The sequence below is a fragment of the Tenrec ecaudatus genome, chromosome 16 (assembly GCF_050624435.1).
Source record: "Tenrec ecaudatus isolate mTenEca1 chromosome 16, mTenEca1.hap1, whole genome shotgun sequence".
In the NCBI taxonomy this organism is placed as follows: Eukaryota; Metazoa; Chordata; class Mammalia; order Afrosoricida; family Tenrecidae; genus Tenrec; species Tenrec ecaudatus.
Genome location: NC_134545.1, coordinates 59,609,688 through 59,629,272, shown reverse-complemented (window position 1 = coordinate 59,629,272; position 19,585 = coordinate 59,609,688). Strand labels below are relative to the sequence as shown.

At 44.0% G+C, this 19,585-nt stretch overlaps 1 pseudogene; it reads left to right on the top strand.

Annotated features, from left to right (window-relative positions):
• Positions 1 to 13,870, top strand: part of LOC142428611 (nuclear distribution protein nudE homolog 1 pseudogene) — a 31,721-nt pseudogene extending 17,851 nt beyond the window's left edge.
• The last annotated feature ends 5,715 nt before the right edge of the window (positions 13,871 to 19,585 follow it).

The window sequence follows — 19,585 nt, the reverse complement described above, 5'->3', positions numbered from 1 at the left end:
GATTTTAATGCCTACTGCACAGCTACAGTGGTCAAAACAGCATGGTACTGGCACAATGATAGACACTCAGACCAGTGGAAAAGAATAGAAAGCCCAGGAGTAAAATCATCAGCATATAGACAACTGATCTTCAACAAGGGTCCCAAAAACGTCAAGTGGGAAGCAGATGCCCTCTTTAATAAGTGGTGCTGGAAACAATGGATATCCACATGTAGAAAGTTGAAACAAGACGTCTACCTCACCCCATGCACAAGAATACACTCAAGGTGGATCACAGATCTAGAAGTCAAACCCCAAACCATCAGGACCATTAAGGAGGGAATCGGGACTAATCTCAGAGCACTGGCCCAGGGAGCACATAGGCTCACTGCAACAGGGAAGGGGACACACACAGGTGATCTGGAAATCGACAAATGGGATCTAATAAGAATAAAACACCTGTGCACCTCGAAAGACTTTGCCAAGAGGGTGACAAGGCAACCCACAGACTGGGAGAAGATTTTTAGTAATGACATGTCAGACAAAGGGCTCATTACTAAAATCTACAACACCATCATGACCTGCAAAAAGAGGAAAACAGTTAACCCCCTAAGGAAGTGGGCAAAAGAAATGAGAAGAACTTTCACTAGAGAGGAGATCAATATGGCCAATAAATATATGAGAAAGTGCTCGAAGTCCCTTGCCATAAGAGAAATGCAAATCAAAACAACCATGAGATACCACCTAACACCCCTGAGGCTAGCCCAGATCAGTAAATCAGAGAGCAACAAGTGTTGGAGGGGCTGTGGTGAAGTAGGAACCCTCCTCCACTGCTGGTGGTCGTGCAGATTTGTACAGACACTGTGGAAAGCAATCTGGCGATACCTAAAGAAAATGGAAATTGATCTACCTTACGACCCAGCCATCCCTCTACTGGGCATATACCCGGTTGAAGCAGCAAATAAAACACGACCAGTCATATGCGCTCCAATGTTTATTGCGGCACAATTCACAATAGCAAAGACTTGGAAACAGCCTAAGTTTCCATCGATAGACGAGTGGATTAGCAAACTTTGGCACATACACACAATGGAGTATTATGTAGCACTGAAAAGCACCGATGAGCACATGAAACACGTTATTTCATGGGAAGAGCTGGAAGGAATTATGTTAAGTGAGGTAAGCCAGACCCAAAGGGACAGGTACAACATGAGTCCCCTGAGGTAAGTACAATCAGCATGACAGAAATAGAAGAATAAACATCCATCCCAAAATAAACGGGAGGAAGCATAGATAGTTGGAGGGAGGACAGGCCACACCTAGGGAGGTACATGAGAGCCCAGCATAAAGAATGAGTAGTGGGGTAGAGAGAGGGAGAACCGGGAGGGGGAGAATCTGAATGGATGGTATGGGGGGGGCAGGGTACTAACCCACCCGGGGGAGAGTATCGGTTGTGTCCCCACAGATCTGGAACATGCATACGGACCCCAACACGACACACCAAACAAGGAGGGCAACGCAAAGTACAGAGGTCTACACAAAGAGGCTGGACGACAAGCCGGCCCAAACCAGAATTAGGCCGACCCCCACACTCGAAGGGAATACCACAGAAAACAAAAATAGATCGTCTGGAGTGGGAAAGGAACTGACCCACCACACCACATCCAGAAGGAAGCTGAAACAAAAGAAGGAGAAAGGACGTAGTGGAGTACACCTGGGTCCACCAAGCCCAAAGTCGATAGACCAGCTAGAAGGGCCCGTCATACAGAGAGGACCATTCAGCTGACCACACTACGAGATACGACATCCTGCACCAACACATGGCCCTACATGGGACAGCACCTGAGACACAATGGGGGATGGGTGACTGAGCTGACCCCGCCACACTGAGGCAAACACTGGGGGCGTGCAATGGAGCAGCGGAGGAAGCAGAGCAGAGGGAGCCCGAGGGAGTATAAAGGATGGTCTACAGGCCAACGAAAGGACCTTGAACTACTAGCAATTTTTCTTTTAATATTTGCTATCTTTTTGCTTAGTCTTTTTTAATTTGTTTTGTTTTTTACCTTGTAAATTTTGTATGTTAGTGGCTGTTCTGCTTATCAGCATGTCGATGTTGCTTCTGTCAAAGCCATGTTCTTATGGGCCACTTGGGTACAGTCAAAGTCATATCCATTTGTATGCACATATTACTATGTCAGCAGGTCCACCTAGACAAGATAGGCTGGACAAATAATGAGAGAAGAAAACAACAGGACCAACGGTCCTGGAGGGACATGAGAGCGTGGGAGGTAGGGTAAGGGAGGAGGTGTCGCCCAACACAGAAACAAGGGAACAGCGAATGGTTCTAAACCAGAGGAGGGAGGGGCGGGGAGGACTGGAAGGGAGTGACCAAGAGCAAGGTAACTGAGAGGAACTACTGAATCCAGAATGAAGGCCAAACATGGTAATGGGTCAGGAGGAAAGCGAAAGGAAATAGAGGAAAGGAGTAGGAGGCAAAGTGCATACCGGGAAGCCTAAATACAGACATGTACATATGTAAATATATTTATGTTTATGGGGGCAATAGATTTATATGCATATATTTATAGGTTCAGTAGTAGGGTAGCAGATGGACATTGGGCCTCCTCATGCATAATCCCCCAATACAATAGCACCTCGCCCTGCTAAGCAGCCATTGCAGGATACCCATCTTCCCGACATGATCACTGAAGACAGCCGTGTATGTAAGCAAATGTGGTGAAGAAAGCTGATGGTGCCCGGCTATCAAAAAAAGATATAGCGTCTGGGGTCTTAAAGGCTTGAAGGCAAATAAGCGGCCATCTAGCTCAGAAGCAACAAAGCCCACAGAGAAGAAGCACACGGCCTAAGCGAATACAAGGTGTTGAATGGACCATGTAGCAGATACAAAGGAACAAAAACAATCATTGTGTGATCACCTTCCTCACATAATGGCTGAAGACGAAAGTGTGCATAAGCAAGTGTGGTGAAGAAGGCGGATGGTGCCCGGCTACTGAGAGATATAGCGTCTGGGGACTTAAAGGCTTGAAAGCAAACAAGTGGCCATCTAGCCCAGAAGCAACCGAGCCCATACGGAAGCAGCACACCAACATAGGTGACCATGAAGGACAGAGGAGACTAGGTCTCCAACATCAAAGGTGGGGTGGTGGTGAGAATCACATCACCGTGAAAGAGGGGGAGTGCATGATGGGGACCCAATGCCCACCTGTAGAGAGCTGAACACCCCTTCCAGAGGGGTAGTGAGGAGGAGATGGGCCACACAGGGTTCAGTGTAACAACAATGAAACTCCAAACCTTCCTCTAGTTCCTGAACGCTTCCTCCCCTCCCAATCATCATGACCCCAATCCTACCTTGCCTTGCGGACCTGGTTATACCAGAGGATGTACAGCGGTGCAGTGGGGATCTGGAGGCACAGGGAATCTAGGACAGACGAACCCTTCAACACCAGCGGTGGGAGAGGCGACACCAGGAGGGAAGGGCATGTAGAAAGGGAGAACCGATCTCGGAGATCTATGTGTAACCTCCTCTCTGGGAGATTGTCAAGGCGGAGGCGGGTGAGGGGAGACGCCGGGGAGTGTAAGATAAGATATAATAATTATTTATAAACTATCAAGGGACCAGGGGTGGGATCAGGGAGGGAGGGGGATGGGGGAAAAAAAAGGGAAACCGAGCTGATTCCAGGAACCCAAGTGGAAGGTGAATTATGAGACTGACGAGTGCAATGAATGTATAAGGGTGCTTTGCTCATTTGATGTATGCACAGATTGTGATAAGAGCCTTATGAGCCCCAATAAAAAGATTTAAAAAAAAAGAAAGAAAATGATTAGGGCAAAGAATGTACGGATGTGCTTTATACAATTGATGTATGTATATGTATATGTATGGATTGTGACAAGAGTTGTATGAGCCCCTAATAAAATGTAAAAAAAAATAAATAAATAAATTAAAAAAAAAGAAATCATGAAAAAAAAAGACACGGCTAATAAAAGTAATATATAATATAACAATAAGGGTTCCCAGGGAGCATGGTGGGAGAAGGAAGGGATAAAAGGGAGCTGATATCAAAGAGAGAGAAAGAAAATGTATGGAAACTGATGGTGTTAGCATTTGTAAAATTATGCTTGATCTAATTGAAATACAGATTGTTATAATATCTGGAAGAGTTCTCAAAAAAAAGTTAATAAATTAAAAAAAAAAAAGAAAACCAGTCAACTGAACATTGAGACTGTTTAAGCACGTCTCTGTGATGAGTGGCTAAATGTAGACAAGTGCTCTCTGAGTTTCCCAAAGAAGTCCAGTCAGAACAGTAACTGTGTTTGTCTGGGGAGAATAAGAGAGAGTTTAATATAAAGGGGAAGTGTACATTAAGGAAACATCCCAACCCAGTGCTGTCCAAGCCCATAAGTCCAACATTAGCCCATGTGTCCAACACCGATCTACAAAGTCCTCCTCAAACTCACAAAACACACACAATGATGCAGAATGCAGGAGGATCACAGGCCAGTGGGTAGAAAGTCTTTGAATCTAGTGGGGTGTAAGTATCTCAGCACTGACAGGGGTCTCCACACCACCCAGGGCTGCATCAGGGTAAGCCCACGTGGCTTCTCCTCAGGGAGGTCTTGCTGGCAGTGAGCCTTGCCAGCTGAAGCAGGGAACTGGCTAAGGCAACTGAACCCTGGTCCAACCATCAGAGAGCAAGAGACCTGAGAACTAGAAAGACGAGGATCACTGAGCCATTTAGTTTTCCTCCTTCAATTAATCCCACAGGTGTTGATCAGCCAGGTTGTCACAAGAAACCTTAATTATCTCATTGACCTTCTGCACTTCATCCATGTATCATACAACACAATATTCAATCATATCAAGAAGAGTTGTACAATCATTACCACAGCCAATTTTAGAATATTTTCTCTTTTGTACTCAATGTTATTCATGTAATTATTATTTTTAATTGTGGCAAAAACATACACAACAAAACCTTCCAAATTCAACAACGTCTATATGTATAATTCAGTGCCCTTGATCATACTCTTTGTGTTGTGTAATAATTACTGATATTCTTTCCTGAATTAGTCCACTATCATTAACATAACAAAACTCTTGCTTCTTTCCTATGCTAACCATTGGACAAGTTTGGTTTCTTTTTTTTTGTTCCCCCACTAGTTTTCTTGATGTAATATTCGCATATCATACATTCCCACAGTTATAGCATTTTAAAAAAGAAATGTGTATACATCATCACAATCCCTCCTAATGCTCTCTCCTAAATTCACGGCTTGCTCTCTAGTCCCCTCACCCTCCTGCCCGTCCCCCATAAACCATTACATTAGTTATTGTCTCCAGTTAGCCAGTCCTGTGGTTCATAAACTGGGAAACCCAACAGAAACGATCAAAAAATTTAAACAAAACAGAAACAAGAAACTAAAAATAATATAAAGATAAAAGTAATTTAAAAAGCCAGAGAAGAAATTTCTGTGTGGAACAAGTGAGAAATATTTGAGCCTCGAGCAAATATAGGTTGGGTCAAGAAGGTGGTCAATGACCAAGTATATTACACTATGGCTTGATCCATCATAATCAAGTTTATAATGATTTCTTTTGATAGGAAAGCTGTTTGAGTCCCTTGTCTGGCTGGAGATCTGTCAGAGGCTTCATCTGACTACTCTGTAAGTGGATTTGGGGTTCCCACTGTCCTCCATAGCTTTCTACAAATTGGGTGTTTACAATTTAAGCTCTGACGCTTTTCACTTCATCCTATATGGATTTTGTTATTGTCATCTTTGGCTCTCACAGGATGGTGTAATTCTTCTCTGTGTACTTAGTCCATGTGTCACTTAGATGGGTGCTTGTTTGAATACAAGTCTTTAAGACCCCAGGCAGTAATCCGATTGATGGTTGGGAACTTCTGCTTTCTTCATCACACTTTGCTGTACCACCCTTATCTTAAGCGACCTCTTCATAAAACTAGAATCAAGCAGAGTCTTGTTGTAAGAACTAACTATTGTTCGATTGGGGCTAGAATTGCATGGGAGGCCAGAATCCATCTGATTGTCACGGGTTATGAAGGACTATCAGTTACTTTGGCTGTCATATCATGACAAAAACAAAAATAAAAACCAACGAGAACAACAGCAACAACAAAAATGAAAATAAACCTAATAATAAGCGGAAGTAAAAATAACAAGACAAAAAACAAAAAAGCATACATAATTCCAAGTTTGTCCACTGTCCTTTATGCTGACCTCCGCACTGGTCCTGGGGGAATTCTGGGAACTGCCCTGACTATCCAGAAGTCTATTTTTAGGGGCTCCTCAGGTGCTTTGTGGCTTTGTTTAGCTCTTGTTGCTGATCTGTTATGTCTCCTTCTTAGTTTGTCCCTCTGTGGGGGTTCAGACTGGCCTCACTCCCCATGTGTGTCCCCAATATCGTCCTCTGTGGCAGTATGCTTGGGTGAGTGGACATCGTGTGTTGAGCTGTTGTGAGCCCTACAGTGCTGTCTGCAGAGCTCTGTCCAAGGACATCATCCTCTGGCTTGGTGTGCTAATATGGGGTCTAGACCCTCACTCTCTCTTTTCCTTCTTGGATGTCTACTATGTGGGCATGGCATGCTGGCCCCTTTCCCAGGGACCAGTGAACAAACAACACCATAGATGTGGGAAACTAGGTAATTAAAATCAACAGTGAGGAGGACATAGGATCCTGGGTTAGGGTTAGAGCAATAGCAATAAAGGAAGGGCGGGGGGAGGGGAAAGCATTAAAAAAGGAAAAAAAAAGGAAGGGCAATTGTGATAGTGGGGCAGGAGGAAGGTAAAAGGAAACAGAGGAAAGATTTAGGAAGCAAAACGATGGATAGAGATATAAACATAGGCGGGTACACATGTAAATACATTAATTAATAAAAATAGAGGTATTGACCTATGTACATATATTTATATGCCAATACACTGAGGTAGTGGACAGAATTTGGGCTCCCCTCAAGCGCTGCCTCAATGCAAGAGCATGTTGTTCTAACAACCTGACATTCTGTGATGCTCACCCTCCCAGCACGATCACTGAAGATAAAATGGGTGCATAAGAAAATGTGTTGAAGAAAGTGGATGGTGCCCAGCTATCAAAATATAGAGCATCTGGAGTCTTAAGCGCTTGAAGTTAAACCAGTGGCCATCTAACAGAGAAGCAACAAGCCCACATGGAAGAAGCACACCAGCCTGTGCAATCATGAGGTATCAACAGGATCAGGTAACAGGCATCAGAAGACCCAAGACAAGCAAACAAATAAACAAAAACATTGTTGAGAATGAGGGGGTCAGAGCAGAGACCCAAACCCATCTGTAAACAGTGGGACACAGATGGGTCACAGGAATGGATGAGTTTACCAGGGTGCAGAATAGCACCGATGAAACACACACACACACACACACACACACACACAATATTCCTCTAGTTCCTTGAGGCTTCCTCATCCCCCACTATCCTGACCCCAGTCCTGTCTGTCACTGGAGGCTGGACTGGAGCATGTACACAGGTACAGATAAGAGATAAGAGCTCATGACACATGGAATCCAGGAACAGGAATGGGAGTAGTGATACCAGGAGGGTAGGGGAAAGGTTGGGAGAGGAGGGGAGAAAGAGGGAACCAATTGTAATGATCAACACATACCACCCCTTCCCCCCTGGGGGGTGAACATCAGATACTATGGGGAAGGGAGACTACAGTCGGTATAAGATATGAAAATAATAATTTATAATTTATCAAGGGGTCACGAGGCTGGGGGGATGGAGGGACAGAGGAGGAGTTGATACCAAGGGCTCACATAGAAAGTGAATGTTTAGAAAATAATGATGGCAATATGTATATACATATGCTTGATACCATTGATGTATGGATTGTTATAAGAGCCACAAAATGATCTTTTAACAATAAAAAAACATACAAATAAAGTAATGAACACAAGAAAAAAATAAACAAGCATCCCAAGAAACAAAAATCAAAAGAAACAGGAAAAACATTGTCAACCATCCCCCTGGGGTATAAGGCAATTGCATTTATAATATCAATAATTTATCCAATGGCCTGGAACTTAAGGTACTGTTAATATGAAGAGTTTGTGCAAGTATAATTCAACTGTGAGTGTCAATCCTTGAGTTATTGCTTTGTACAGATTGATTTCTTTGCCACGTTGATGCAAAGGGATCATTGAGGAACTAACTATATGGTGGTTCTGGGTCTCCTTTCATTGACACTTATTAAGCCAAGGGTACCACCCAAGGCCTGTTGACTGCTATTTCCACAGTGTTGGGTGGCCATCGTTTGCTTCCTCTCCCATTAGATGAGTTCAGTCTGAAGGCTAAGAGCACAGGTACTTTTGAGGTCTGGCCTCAAAAACATACTGTTGAGAATGAAGGGGTCATAGCAGAGACCCAAACCCATCTGTAAACAATGGGACATCTGTAAACAATGGGGCCCCAACCCATCTGTAAACATTCCATCAAGCTTCCACGTTGAGTCCTTCTGGTGTGGTCCTTTGGGGATGCCATGTTCCCTGTAAGGCCAGTGTCTAAGGTCATCATAGTGCTTAGTCCATAGTTCACTGAGGATTGGCTAGAAGCATGAGGGGTACCCTAAGAATTCGGAATGGCACAGAGTGGAGCAGAGGTTTTATAGTACGCATATTTCCCACTAGACGAGCATTGAGCAACTTGCTCTGAGTTAGTGCACCCAGTGGCATCACCTGAGAAGCTTCTCTCTGGTCACAGTGAATTTTTTTTGGCAAAGCAGTTTCACTCAAACCTCATTTTTCATGACAGCCAATTTAAGAGAAGAGCATGCAACTGTGAAATTTTGATTCCTGCTCGGGAAAAATGCCAGAGAAACTTCTGATGTTGAACACAGCTTATAAGGACAGAGTTATGGGGAAAACTCAAGTGTATGAGTGGTTTTCTCATTGTGAAAAAGGTGAAATGTTGATTGATGACAAATCTCATTCTGGATGTCTGTCAACTTTCCAAACGGAGGAAAATGTGGGCGCATAGTACATTTGGGGTTCAGTTCCACAAGGCCAGATTGTTCATCAAGCTATTTATTTAGAGGTTCTGAGAAGATAGCATAGCAGTGTGTGACTAAAAAGGCCTGACCTGTGGCAGATGGGGGACTGGATTTTCCACCAGGACAAAGCACCTGCCTCCGCAGTCATCTCAGTGCACCAGTTTGGGGCAAACATCCACGTGCCTCTCTTGCCCGCATACCTTCCTCACCTGACCTCACTCCATTCGACTTCTTTTGTTCCCACAAATGCGTAGGAACATGAAAGGACAGTGATTTGACAAAGTAGAAGAGGTGAAGAAAAAAAATGAGGGAGGTGCTCTGAGCCATCCAAACAGATGAGTTTGAAAAATGTTTCCAAGAAAGGAATTTCAGATTTGACAAATGTATTAAGTGTAATGGAGAGTACTTAGAAGGTGATAAGCTTATTTTGTAAAAAAAAAAAAAATTAAATACATAGTTTAGAAAAAATTCCTTTGGGGGGGGGTACTCCCTAGTATTTGAAGTGTTGACGGAGGATCATAGAACCGGGTTTATTCTACCCTTAGGTTCCCTACAATCATTGTTTTGCATCCCTTCTAGCTGTGAGATTGCTCCTTCCCATTTTCTCGCCATACCCACCAAAATAGATCTCAGTGCCTCCTCCGAAATGTAGATGCTCCTTTCCCCTGGTCTGAACCTGATTTTCCAGTATGGTTCTCCTCTCTTCCTGTGGAGGGCCGTCGGCTTTTCTCAGTCTTATCTCAGTGTTGTACAGCATCAGGTGGATGGGCTTCTCCCTTTTCCTCCTTGAAGGAGTGACACTAGCCAATGTGAGGCCTCCTCTTTCGAGGTGGGAACTCCAAATTCTCAACTTTGAAGTGTCATTGACTAACGGTGCATTTTAGTTATCTTTATGTAGCTATTTATTCAGAATTATCAAGCAATAATGTTAATAATACACGTGAGTTAACTTTTGCTGCAGATAAATAAAAAAGCAGCTGTAGCAGTTCATCCATTGGGAGTTGCCAGATATTCAAACCAGATTCAGAAGAGGATGTGGTATGAGGGATATCATTGCTGATTTCAGATGCATCTTGGCTGACAGCAGAGAAAACCAGAAAGATGTTTACTCATATTTTATTGACTATGCAAGTGTATTCAACTATGTGGATCCTAACAAATTATGGATAGCATCCAGGAGAACGTACATGAAACAAGAGGTAGTCATTTGATGAGAACAGGGGTGTATTGCATGATTTATAATCAGAAGTGTGTATCAGGGTGTATCCTTTAACAATATTTGTTCGATCCATATGCTGAGCAAATAATCAGAGAAACTGGACTATATGAAGGAGGATGTGATATCAAGATTGAAGGAAAGCTCATTAACTACCTGTGATATGCAGATGGGAAAATGCGCATGTGTGGGACTCTTCTGGCTTTCCTAGACATACCTCCACCTTCCATCCTTCTTACCCTGTTCTAACACTAACCGTTCCTCCCCCAGCACTCTACTTCTATGCTTGGTTTGATAATCCATTGCAATGGGCACACCGAACTCGCAGAACCATACTCACACTTCCGGGGCTTTATTAGAGGAGTTAGCAAGTTACTGAGAGCCAGGACTGGTAAACAGTAAGGGTATGGGTCCACAGCAACACATCTCCTCAGACAGAAGCCAAATAGCTCGCTCTCCCTTCTCATTTTCTGCTGTGCCCCCATCACCAAATGAAGGTCACGAACGCCCTACTCCCCACAGGCTTGACTCCATTCTTGTCATTCTGGGAGATTCGGCTTTGAGAAAGCTGCTCTTCCTGAGTCAGAATCTGAGTGCCTTCCAGCCGGAGGGGCTCATCTTGTGGCACTATCTTTGACAATCTTCCGCTTCTTTTCATGAGGTTTTCAGTCTCTGACAATGTTTTGATCATGTCCTATTAGATTTTCAGTGGCTCATTACTCAGAAGTGGACAGCCTATTCCCGGTCTGTTCTTAGTCTGCAAGCTTTGGCCAAACCTATTCACTTGGTAACTCTGCTCGCACTTGAAATGCCAACGACATAGCTTCCACCATCACAGCCACACACATCACCACGGTATGGCAAACTGACAGACAAGTGGTGGAGACATAGAGACTAAAACCAAATTCAATGCAAGCAAGTGGATTCTGATCCATGGAGATGTACATAGAAGAGCCATACTAAAAAACTTCCGTCCACCACGCAAATGCAACAACTTTACTTGCCAAAACTCTGAAGAACTTGAAGCACTTGTCGATCAAAATCAGCCTTCAGCCTTTAGAATGGATTGCAACTCAGTGTAAAGAAAATCTTTCAAATCACAACAGAACAAGTAACCAGAGTAAGCCTCTGACAGATCCCCTCTAGTCATAGGTGAGGGCCTCAATTGTTTTATAATTAGACAAAGGTGATTGGAGACTTGATTATGGTGGATAGAACCATGGTATAATTCGACACTTGGTCAGTTGACCTCTTTCTTGACCCAGCTTGAAATGCTCATGTTCAATTATTTCTTGCTTGTTCTGTGACAGAAATTTCTTCCCTGCCTTTTAAAATATTTTTGGTGGTCTTTTCTTTCTCACTATTTATTTTTATCTTTATCTTGTTATTGTCCTTTTCTTCTTTCTTGATTTTGTTTTTGATGGTCTCTGCTAGGTCTCCCAGGTTAAGCAGAGCAGAAAGAAGAGATGCATAGAGACAATAACTGATGCAATGGTTTATCAGGAAGAGGGTGGGGGTGGGAGGGGGGAGGGGAATTAGGGAGTAATCGAAGAATGCCGGGGGAGGGAGCGAGCATTAGACTGATTGTGATGATGGATATACAACTTTTTTAAAAAGCGATGTAACTATGGACATGTATGCTATGTGAGTATTATATCAAGAAAACTATTTTTTAAAAAGGGCAGGGAACCAAACTTGACCTATGGTTACCATGGATGAAGGAGGAAGATTTTGCGTAGAGGGCATTGAGTTTGTTTTAATGGTGGTAGACCAATTTGAACAGGATGTCAAAAACGGTTGTATAACACAGAGGACATAATCCGTGGTGCTGAGTTACATATGCAGAAGTTGAATTGGAAAATGTTTTTTTGTGTATATTTTTGCCAAAATTGAAAAGCAAAAGTGAGCAAAACACAATGAGTACAAGGAGGAGGAAAGCGTTTTACAATTGATTGTTATAAAGATTTTACAGCTCTTTTTGATAAGATTAAACTATTTAGTTGTATGATATATGAATAAAGTGCCGTTAAAACAAAAAAACGTTCAAAAGTACATTGTCCTTATGATTGCGCAACTCTTCTTCATATAACTGAATTGTCGAGTTGTATGATAAGTGAATTGTATGACAATAAAACTATTAAAAATTACCAACTTAAAAAAGCCAGAGAAAAGACCCAAATCCTCACCACTGGAACTATTAGCAATATCCTAATAACAGAGACAAAGACTAAAGTTGTCAAGGGCTTCATTCACAAGAAGCCACAATTCAGGCTCATGGAAGCGGTGGTTAAGAAACCAAATGGAAGTCGCAGCTGCCGCTGACCCCCAGGCTGTGATTGATGCCGTCATGGAGGCAGATCGTAGAAACCTTGGAAAGCACGGAGACAGAAGCCAGACTTGCAACAGACTCTTGCCTGAATTTGCCCCATAGATGTCACGTCTGCAAAAACGGAAGGCCTTCCTTCAGCATGGTGTGGAAGCTGTTGGAGCCTGGGCTGCTGTTTGAAGACACCTTTCTCTACCTCCCCTTTGGGGACCCCATGCCCCAAGGGGAGTAGACCTCTGCCTGGCTTGCAGTGCAAGTCTCGGGAAAGAAGACTTTCAGCTCTGAGGAAGAAGCAGCGAACTCCTGGGAAGACCTGGCCATGTCCTACAAGCAGAGGGCACAGAGGATACCCAAGCAGAGCCGAGACTGAAGCCGAATTGGAGACACAGCTGCAGCAGATTGACACCAGGCACAGGGACCTCCAGTCAGGAAACAAGCTCTCTGCAAGGAGCTAGAAACCAAGGAGAAGATTGAAGTGCAGCATTGTGAGAGCTACCGGCAGATCTTGGCCTTGGAGGATGACCTCGCACAGACAAATGCCATTAAGGTCCCATTGCAGAAATACACCAGGGAGCTGGCAGAAGCCAAGGACGGCTTAGAGCGAGCCGAGCCAGCCACTCTTTTGTCACGGGTGGGCTTTGAGCAGCGATGAAATCAAGCCATCGGAAGAAATGCCCTTTTGGAGAGCGAGCAGGACGAGAAGGAGAGCCTCCTGGAATCCGTCCCGAGGCTGAAGGATGAAGCCAGAGATCTGCGGCTGGAGCTGGCTGAGCAGCAGAAGCAGAAGCCCTGGACGCCCTGCCCGGTGCACTCGGTGCTCAAAGGATGGGCACTGCGGTCCAGGCCACCAGCTCCCTGCCCTCCATGCCCGCTGCTCATCGGGGACCCAGTTCCTGCCGGAACACACCAGGGACCTTCAGACTGGGTTTGGATGTCTCAGCTGGCGGGAAACCCCACACACCTGCAGCCCTTATCAGCCCTCAACATCGTGGGAGAGCTCCTGCGGAAAGTTGGGGCATTGGCACCCAAATTTGCATCTATGATCAGTCCCCAAACGGAACCGGTGGTCCAGCCTCAGCACTGGGGAGCAAGAACAGAGATGGCAGCGACAAACAGGCCGGCAGCACCAGTGTGCCTTTAGGGGACATAGGGGTAGGGAAACGCCTGGAATCTGGGGAGTCACCTTCATAAGCTCCCTCGCCATCACTGCAGTCAGCCCAGGGCACAGTCAAGATGTTGTTCGGCGGGCACTCTGGTGTTGTTACCACTCTTCCACTTTTCTAAACTCGTTCTTTTTAAATGTTAACTGTATTTTAATGTAAGTGTGAAAAAAAAAAAGGTCACGGTCACCATAGTTGCATTGTGCACCGGATGCTGTCGCTAGTGCTCCCGTGAAAGGTGGTCTGACCCCAACCTTGTTGAGGGTTGCCATGCAGTGGGACAGGATGGAGCCCCTGTGGGAAAAGGTCTAAAATGGGGGTGATGAGACCAGGGTTTACACTAACCCCGACTTCTGAGTGGTCTTGAGAGGGGACTCCTTAAATGTAGCTGTCTCTCACCCCTGACCCACACACCAGCTGGGGTTTTCCAGAACAAACTCTCCCAGGCAGAATGAAAGCACATCATGGACTGATGGACTTAAGTCAGGTCTCAGACTGAAGAATGGACAAGGCACGCCCTTCTTAATCAGTGGCCATGCTCATCGGAGACCCTATCACCTGCCTCGCATTGTAGAGTTGAGGGTGAGGGATAAGCGTCAACTGTGAGAAACTAACAGATGTCATTCCCACAGATTCTCCCCCAACAGCTATGCTGCCTTAAAGTGAGCACATGGTTGATTCTGTCCCCCTGTAGACAGAGGCAGACATTCTTTGACTACCTCCTCCCACCGAGGCACCCATCCCCTCTCATGTCTTCCCCCAATGCAGGTATTAGATTTCCTCACCTGTAAACTCAGGAACTTTACTGTGATTCTCACCCATCTTGTGATGTAAGTATGTAATTCCTGAATATGCATGACTAATGTCTACCTATAAAATCTCCCCCCCTCAACCTCCCTCCCCTGTCCCCCTTTCCCCTGTCCTCCTTCCCCACCCTCTCACTTTCTCCTGCAATTTCCACCTTCTGCATCCTCACGTGGACCACCAACTGGGACTGAGGTGAGCATGCTGCTATGAAATGTGTCTGACTCCTTTATTTCACTCTCTCTTATTTTCTATGACTTTACTATAATCTTTACTTATTATTGCTGTACAATTGCGCCTGCCAAGCCTGTGATGATTTATTAGGGGCTGGCTCCCCTGACAGTCAACGTCTTGTTAACTCAGGGTCAGTGACTCTGTGTCCTCTTGAGGCGAGTCTCAGCCTGGGGGACTCCTGAGTTGCCCCCATTCTAGACCCTGAGGACCCACAGGGAAGACTGCCTGTTTATACTGCCGTCCGAGGACAGGGCTTCATTCAAAGCCATGATCAGTTATCGAGAGAGGCATGAAGACAAGGAAAGTTTTTGGAAGTTGCCTTTTCAAAGAAGGAATGCACAGGCCTCCCGGCGCCTGAAGGGTGTGGCCACTCTCAGCATCTGCCACTGGACTTGACTGTTCTCTCTCTAACTTTCAGATTCAAGTCAGAAAAACCCTACTCTGATCAGGAGCATGCTCATCACTTAATGACCTCCCTTTGGCTCTTTAAGGACCAGCCACAGTGTCTGTATGTTGTAAATAGAACCTGCTAAGCATGACTGAAAGCCAACACAAGTTACTCCTCCTCAGTGCCAGGTTTGTTACCCTAAGAAGCTTCCACAACCTGCATCCATCAAAGATAGGCTTTTATTTTTTGAAAGAACAATAAAATCAAGAGAAACGAGAGAGAGAGAGAGAGAAATCAAATGATGCATTCCATCGAGTGCCAGAAACCCACCACAATATTTTCGATTGCCCCACATACATGCGAAAGCTGGACGATGAATAAGGAAGAATGTAGAAAATCTGATGTATTTGAAGTATGGCATTGGTAAAGAATATAGAAAATACAAGGACTGCCAGGAGAATAAGCAAATATGTCTTGGAAGAAGTATAGTCAGAATACACCTTAAAATAGAATACTCCTTAAATCAGGACAGACCAGGCCCAGAAAAAGCCAGCATATAAAGTAAGGTAGAGGGCAGAGTAAAAGAGGAAGTTTTTTTAATGAGTTGGATTGACACAGCAGTTGCAACAATGGGCTCAAAAATAATAACCACTGTGAGGCTGGTCCAGGACCAGGCAGTGTTTCGTTTCACTGTACATGAGCTAACAATCCTGAACTGACTTCATGGCACCTAACAACATTTCCAGGCACTAAGGTACCTTGGTGACATAGTGGACAATAAAAATATCCAACTATGTTGAAGGGAAACGTATCAGAGCTTAAATTGTGAAAGCCCAACTTGTTGAAGGTTATGGAGAACAGTGGGAACCCCAAATCCATCTGCAGAGGATCTCGTCAGATTAAGCCTCTGGCAGGTCTGCTTTGATCAAGGTGAGGGAATAGAACACCTTTCAGATCAGACAGAGATTACTGTAAACTTGTATATGGTGGATTGAATCATGGTTTAATAGGATACTTGGCCAGTTGATTCGATCTGAATTTGCTCTAGCCTCAAGTATTTCCCATTTATTCCAGGCCAGAAATTTCTCCTCTGACTTTTAAAATATTTATGGTTGCCTTTGTTTCTTACTCTTTGTATTTTTATATTATCATTATTATTTTCCTCTGGCAATTTTGTTTTGTTTGCATTGTTTCTGTTGGGTTTCCCAGTTTGTGGAGCACAGATGGGGAGATGCATTCAGACAATAATGGATGCAGTGGTCTATCGGGATGTGAAAGGGTGAGAGGACTTGGGGAGCAAATAGTGAGTGTGGGAGGGCGAGGGAGCATTAGAAATGCTTATGATGAAGTATATACAACGCATCTTAAAAGTGATTTAACCATGGAAGTCTATGATATGTGAATACTGTATCAATAAAACTACTAAAAAATGAAAAGAAACCAAACTTGACCAATGGTTACCCTGAGTGGAGGAGAAAGACTTGTTGCTTAGGGGACATTGAGTTTCTGTTAATGGTAGTAGGATAATTTTGAAAAGGATATTGATAATGGCTGTAAAACATGAACAGCATAATCAATGCACTTAATTATACATGTAGAAGTTGTGGAATTGGAGCATGTTTGGTTGTGTATATTTTGTTGTGAATAACAATGAGTACAAGGAAGGAGAAACTAGTCTAGCATTGAATGTGGTGATAATTGTACAACTCTACTGGATCTGGTTGAATTGTGAGAAATGTGGATGAAGTGCTAATAAATCTGCTAAAAATTAAATTAAATGAAGATGATTTATAAAAAGGAGACCTTGGCTTCTAATTGAGCAGCTGATGGTTTGAGTCAATTAGGAGAAAGATGCGACAGTCTGCTTGGCAGTCTGCTTGCCAAACTTGGAAACTCTGTGATGCAGCTCTTCTTTGTCCCGATGGTCAGTATGAATCAGGATGATCCCAAAGGCAACAGGTTTAATCATCTCTGTGGTGGTGCTGAGGGTTAGGTGTTGGACTGCTAACCAGGAAGTCTGAAGTTCAAACCAACCAGGCATCCCTTGAAAGAAAAATGAGGTTGTTGGCTTCCATAAAAACCCTATCACTCCAACTCACTGGCAATAGGTTTGGTTTTGGTTTAACGAGAGCTATTCAAAAGTTCTGCAGTGGCTTCCCAATTATGTTTCTAAAAGTCATGTAGGTTCCATTGTTTCCTCAGAGTCCTATTCTGGAAGCAAGATATGCTGCTCTTGGATGTGTAAGGAAGCAAAACTAAACGTGGGATTTTGCTAAGAGCTTAAACGGGATTGTTTCCGTAATTGAAGCAGTCTTCTAAAAATCATCAGTGCTATCTGGATTTTCAGAAACATCGTGCACTGCTTCATGGTCCCCATACTGCCTTGCCGGTATTTGAAGTTATGGCAACATTACTGAAAGCTGAAGGTAGTCGCCGCTTCAAGTTCAACTGACTCCCGATTTTGGGTTTCATTCCTTTGTTACTAGGTCGCTTGGTAAGGAGTTGATTCTGCCTCATAGCAACCTGATAGCACAGAGTAGAACTGCTCCTTCAGATTTTCAACACTGTTACCTTTGTCCCACGAACTGGCTGCTGGGTTTGAACCACCAACCCCATGGCTAGTGGCTCAATTGTTAACCCACAACTCCTTCCCAAGCAAAAACTCTAGCCTTTTATATTGAGCCTATATTCCGCTGCAGAGATTATATGGGTGTGGTGAAGAATGCGAAGTGAAGTAAGATTTAGTCCCTCCTGTGAGTGGCTCATAGTTCAGTGGGGGAAGGAGAGCGAACTTAATCCACTGTGAGCACAAAGGTGGTGTGGGCGGCATAAGGAGGGCGGCCTTGTGTGAAGTGTTTCAGATGAAGCTGTGAAGAGAAGGGGACCGTATTGAGAATGAGTTCACAGCAGGATAAGTAAAAAGAGATCCACACCTATACACCAGGGATAAAACAAAGATCCCAGAATTGTCCAGAGAGGGGGAGGGGGAACAGGAAGCTCCAGGAGAAACCAAATGCTGTGTTAGAAAACCTTAGGGAAGCACATGCAATGAAACGAGGTCTTGCGTTACTGGTTGCTTGGGGATTTCTCCTTTAGACACAGAATTGTATCTACAGTCATATTATTTGGTGCTCGAGTGAATAAGTTCTAATAATCATAATATTGTTAGCATTATTTATTGCTATGCCAGTCAAAGTGGGCTGGTTTCACTCTAACTCTGTGGCTTACAGCAACAAATTATGCTCGCTCTCATTAAATGTCCCCCATAAGTTGGCTGAAGCTCAGCTCCATCGTTGCTGTTTTGTTTTGTTTTCTTGGACCCAGACTCTATCTGGGTCAATGTCAATCTCACGCCAGAAGGAAAGGAGTCACAGTGAACCCTGCGTCTTCGTTCTTGAGGGCTCTGCGTGGAACGGTGTACGTTAATTCCACGAACATTTATTGTTTAAACAAGTCATGTGGCTCCTTATGCGGGGAACAAGTCAAGGATAGAAAATCATTCCACAGTGAGGATAATGGGAGGAGTTTATAATCAGTAATTTAATTGACCACACATACTTTTAATTTTTACAGTCAACAAAATAAGGACATTTAATTATGGTTATATTAAAGAATTTAAGGTCTGAAACTTTTGACTACATGAGGACATACCTGATAAGTGTGTAGAATGAGAACTGTGGTTTCCATGTGATCTACTTTCTTTACTGGAAGCCTTGCCTTATACCTTTGGCTCAGTGGGTTATTGCCTGCCATTCTGAATGTAAAATTTGGTGAGATTAATAATGACAATAGAAAACAAGTACAACTGAAACTGTCTTGTGTAAAGGAAGACAGAGGATTCCCTACCTGATCTTCTAGCTCTCAAGGTTCTGATGACAGGTAGTGCAGGAACTCGATGCTTTCTCCGTTGTATGCAGACAAGCGCACCTCGCGCTCACGATCTGGCTGCACATCGGTGGAGAGCTGGCAGTACAACGGTTCGTCAAAGCACAAGGCTGAGGCCACTTTTCTGGGCTGTTGTTGTAGAAACCTAGATATCCTTGCCAGCTATTCTAGCTTCTGTTTTGAGTTTTATGAGTAGGAGCCTGCAATTGTGAGAACAGTGAACCTCAAGTGGAGAGCTTTGAGATTAGTACTTGGATGAAGGGAATCGCAGGTCTACTGGGTCAGAGAAGATTTCGTCCCTTCAACTAAAATCTGTTAAGCATGTTTTACTTGCCAGGTACTTTAAAATAAAGCACTGGTGCTATACCAATGGCCTTACCCACAGAGTGGATTTGTACATCTGCCTCATGAGCTACGATCAATTTTCATATGTCTATGACTTCTCTAAAGAAACCCTGATGCTGCAGCTGTGACGCGCTTCGCTGATACGGGAAAGATTGGCTGTGCAAATCCACCCAGCCACTCCCT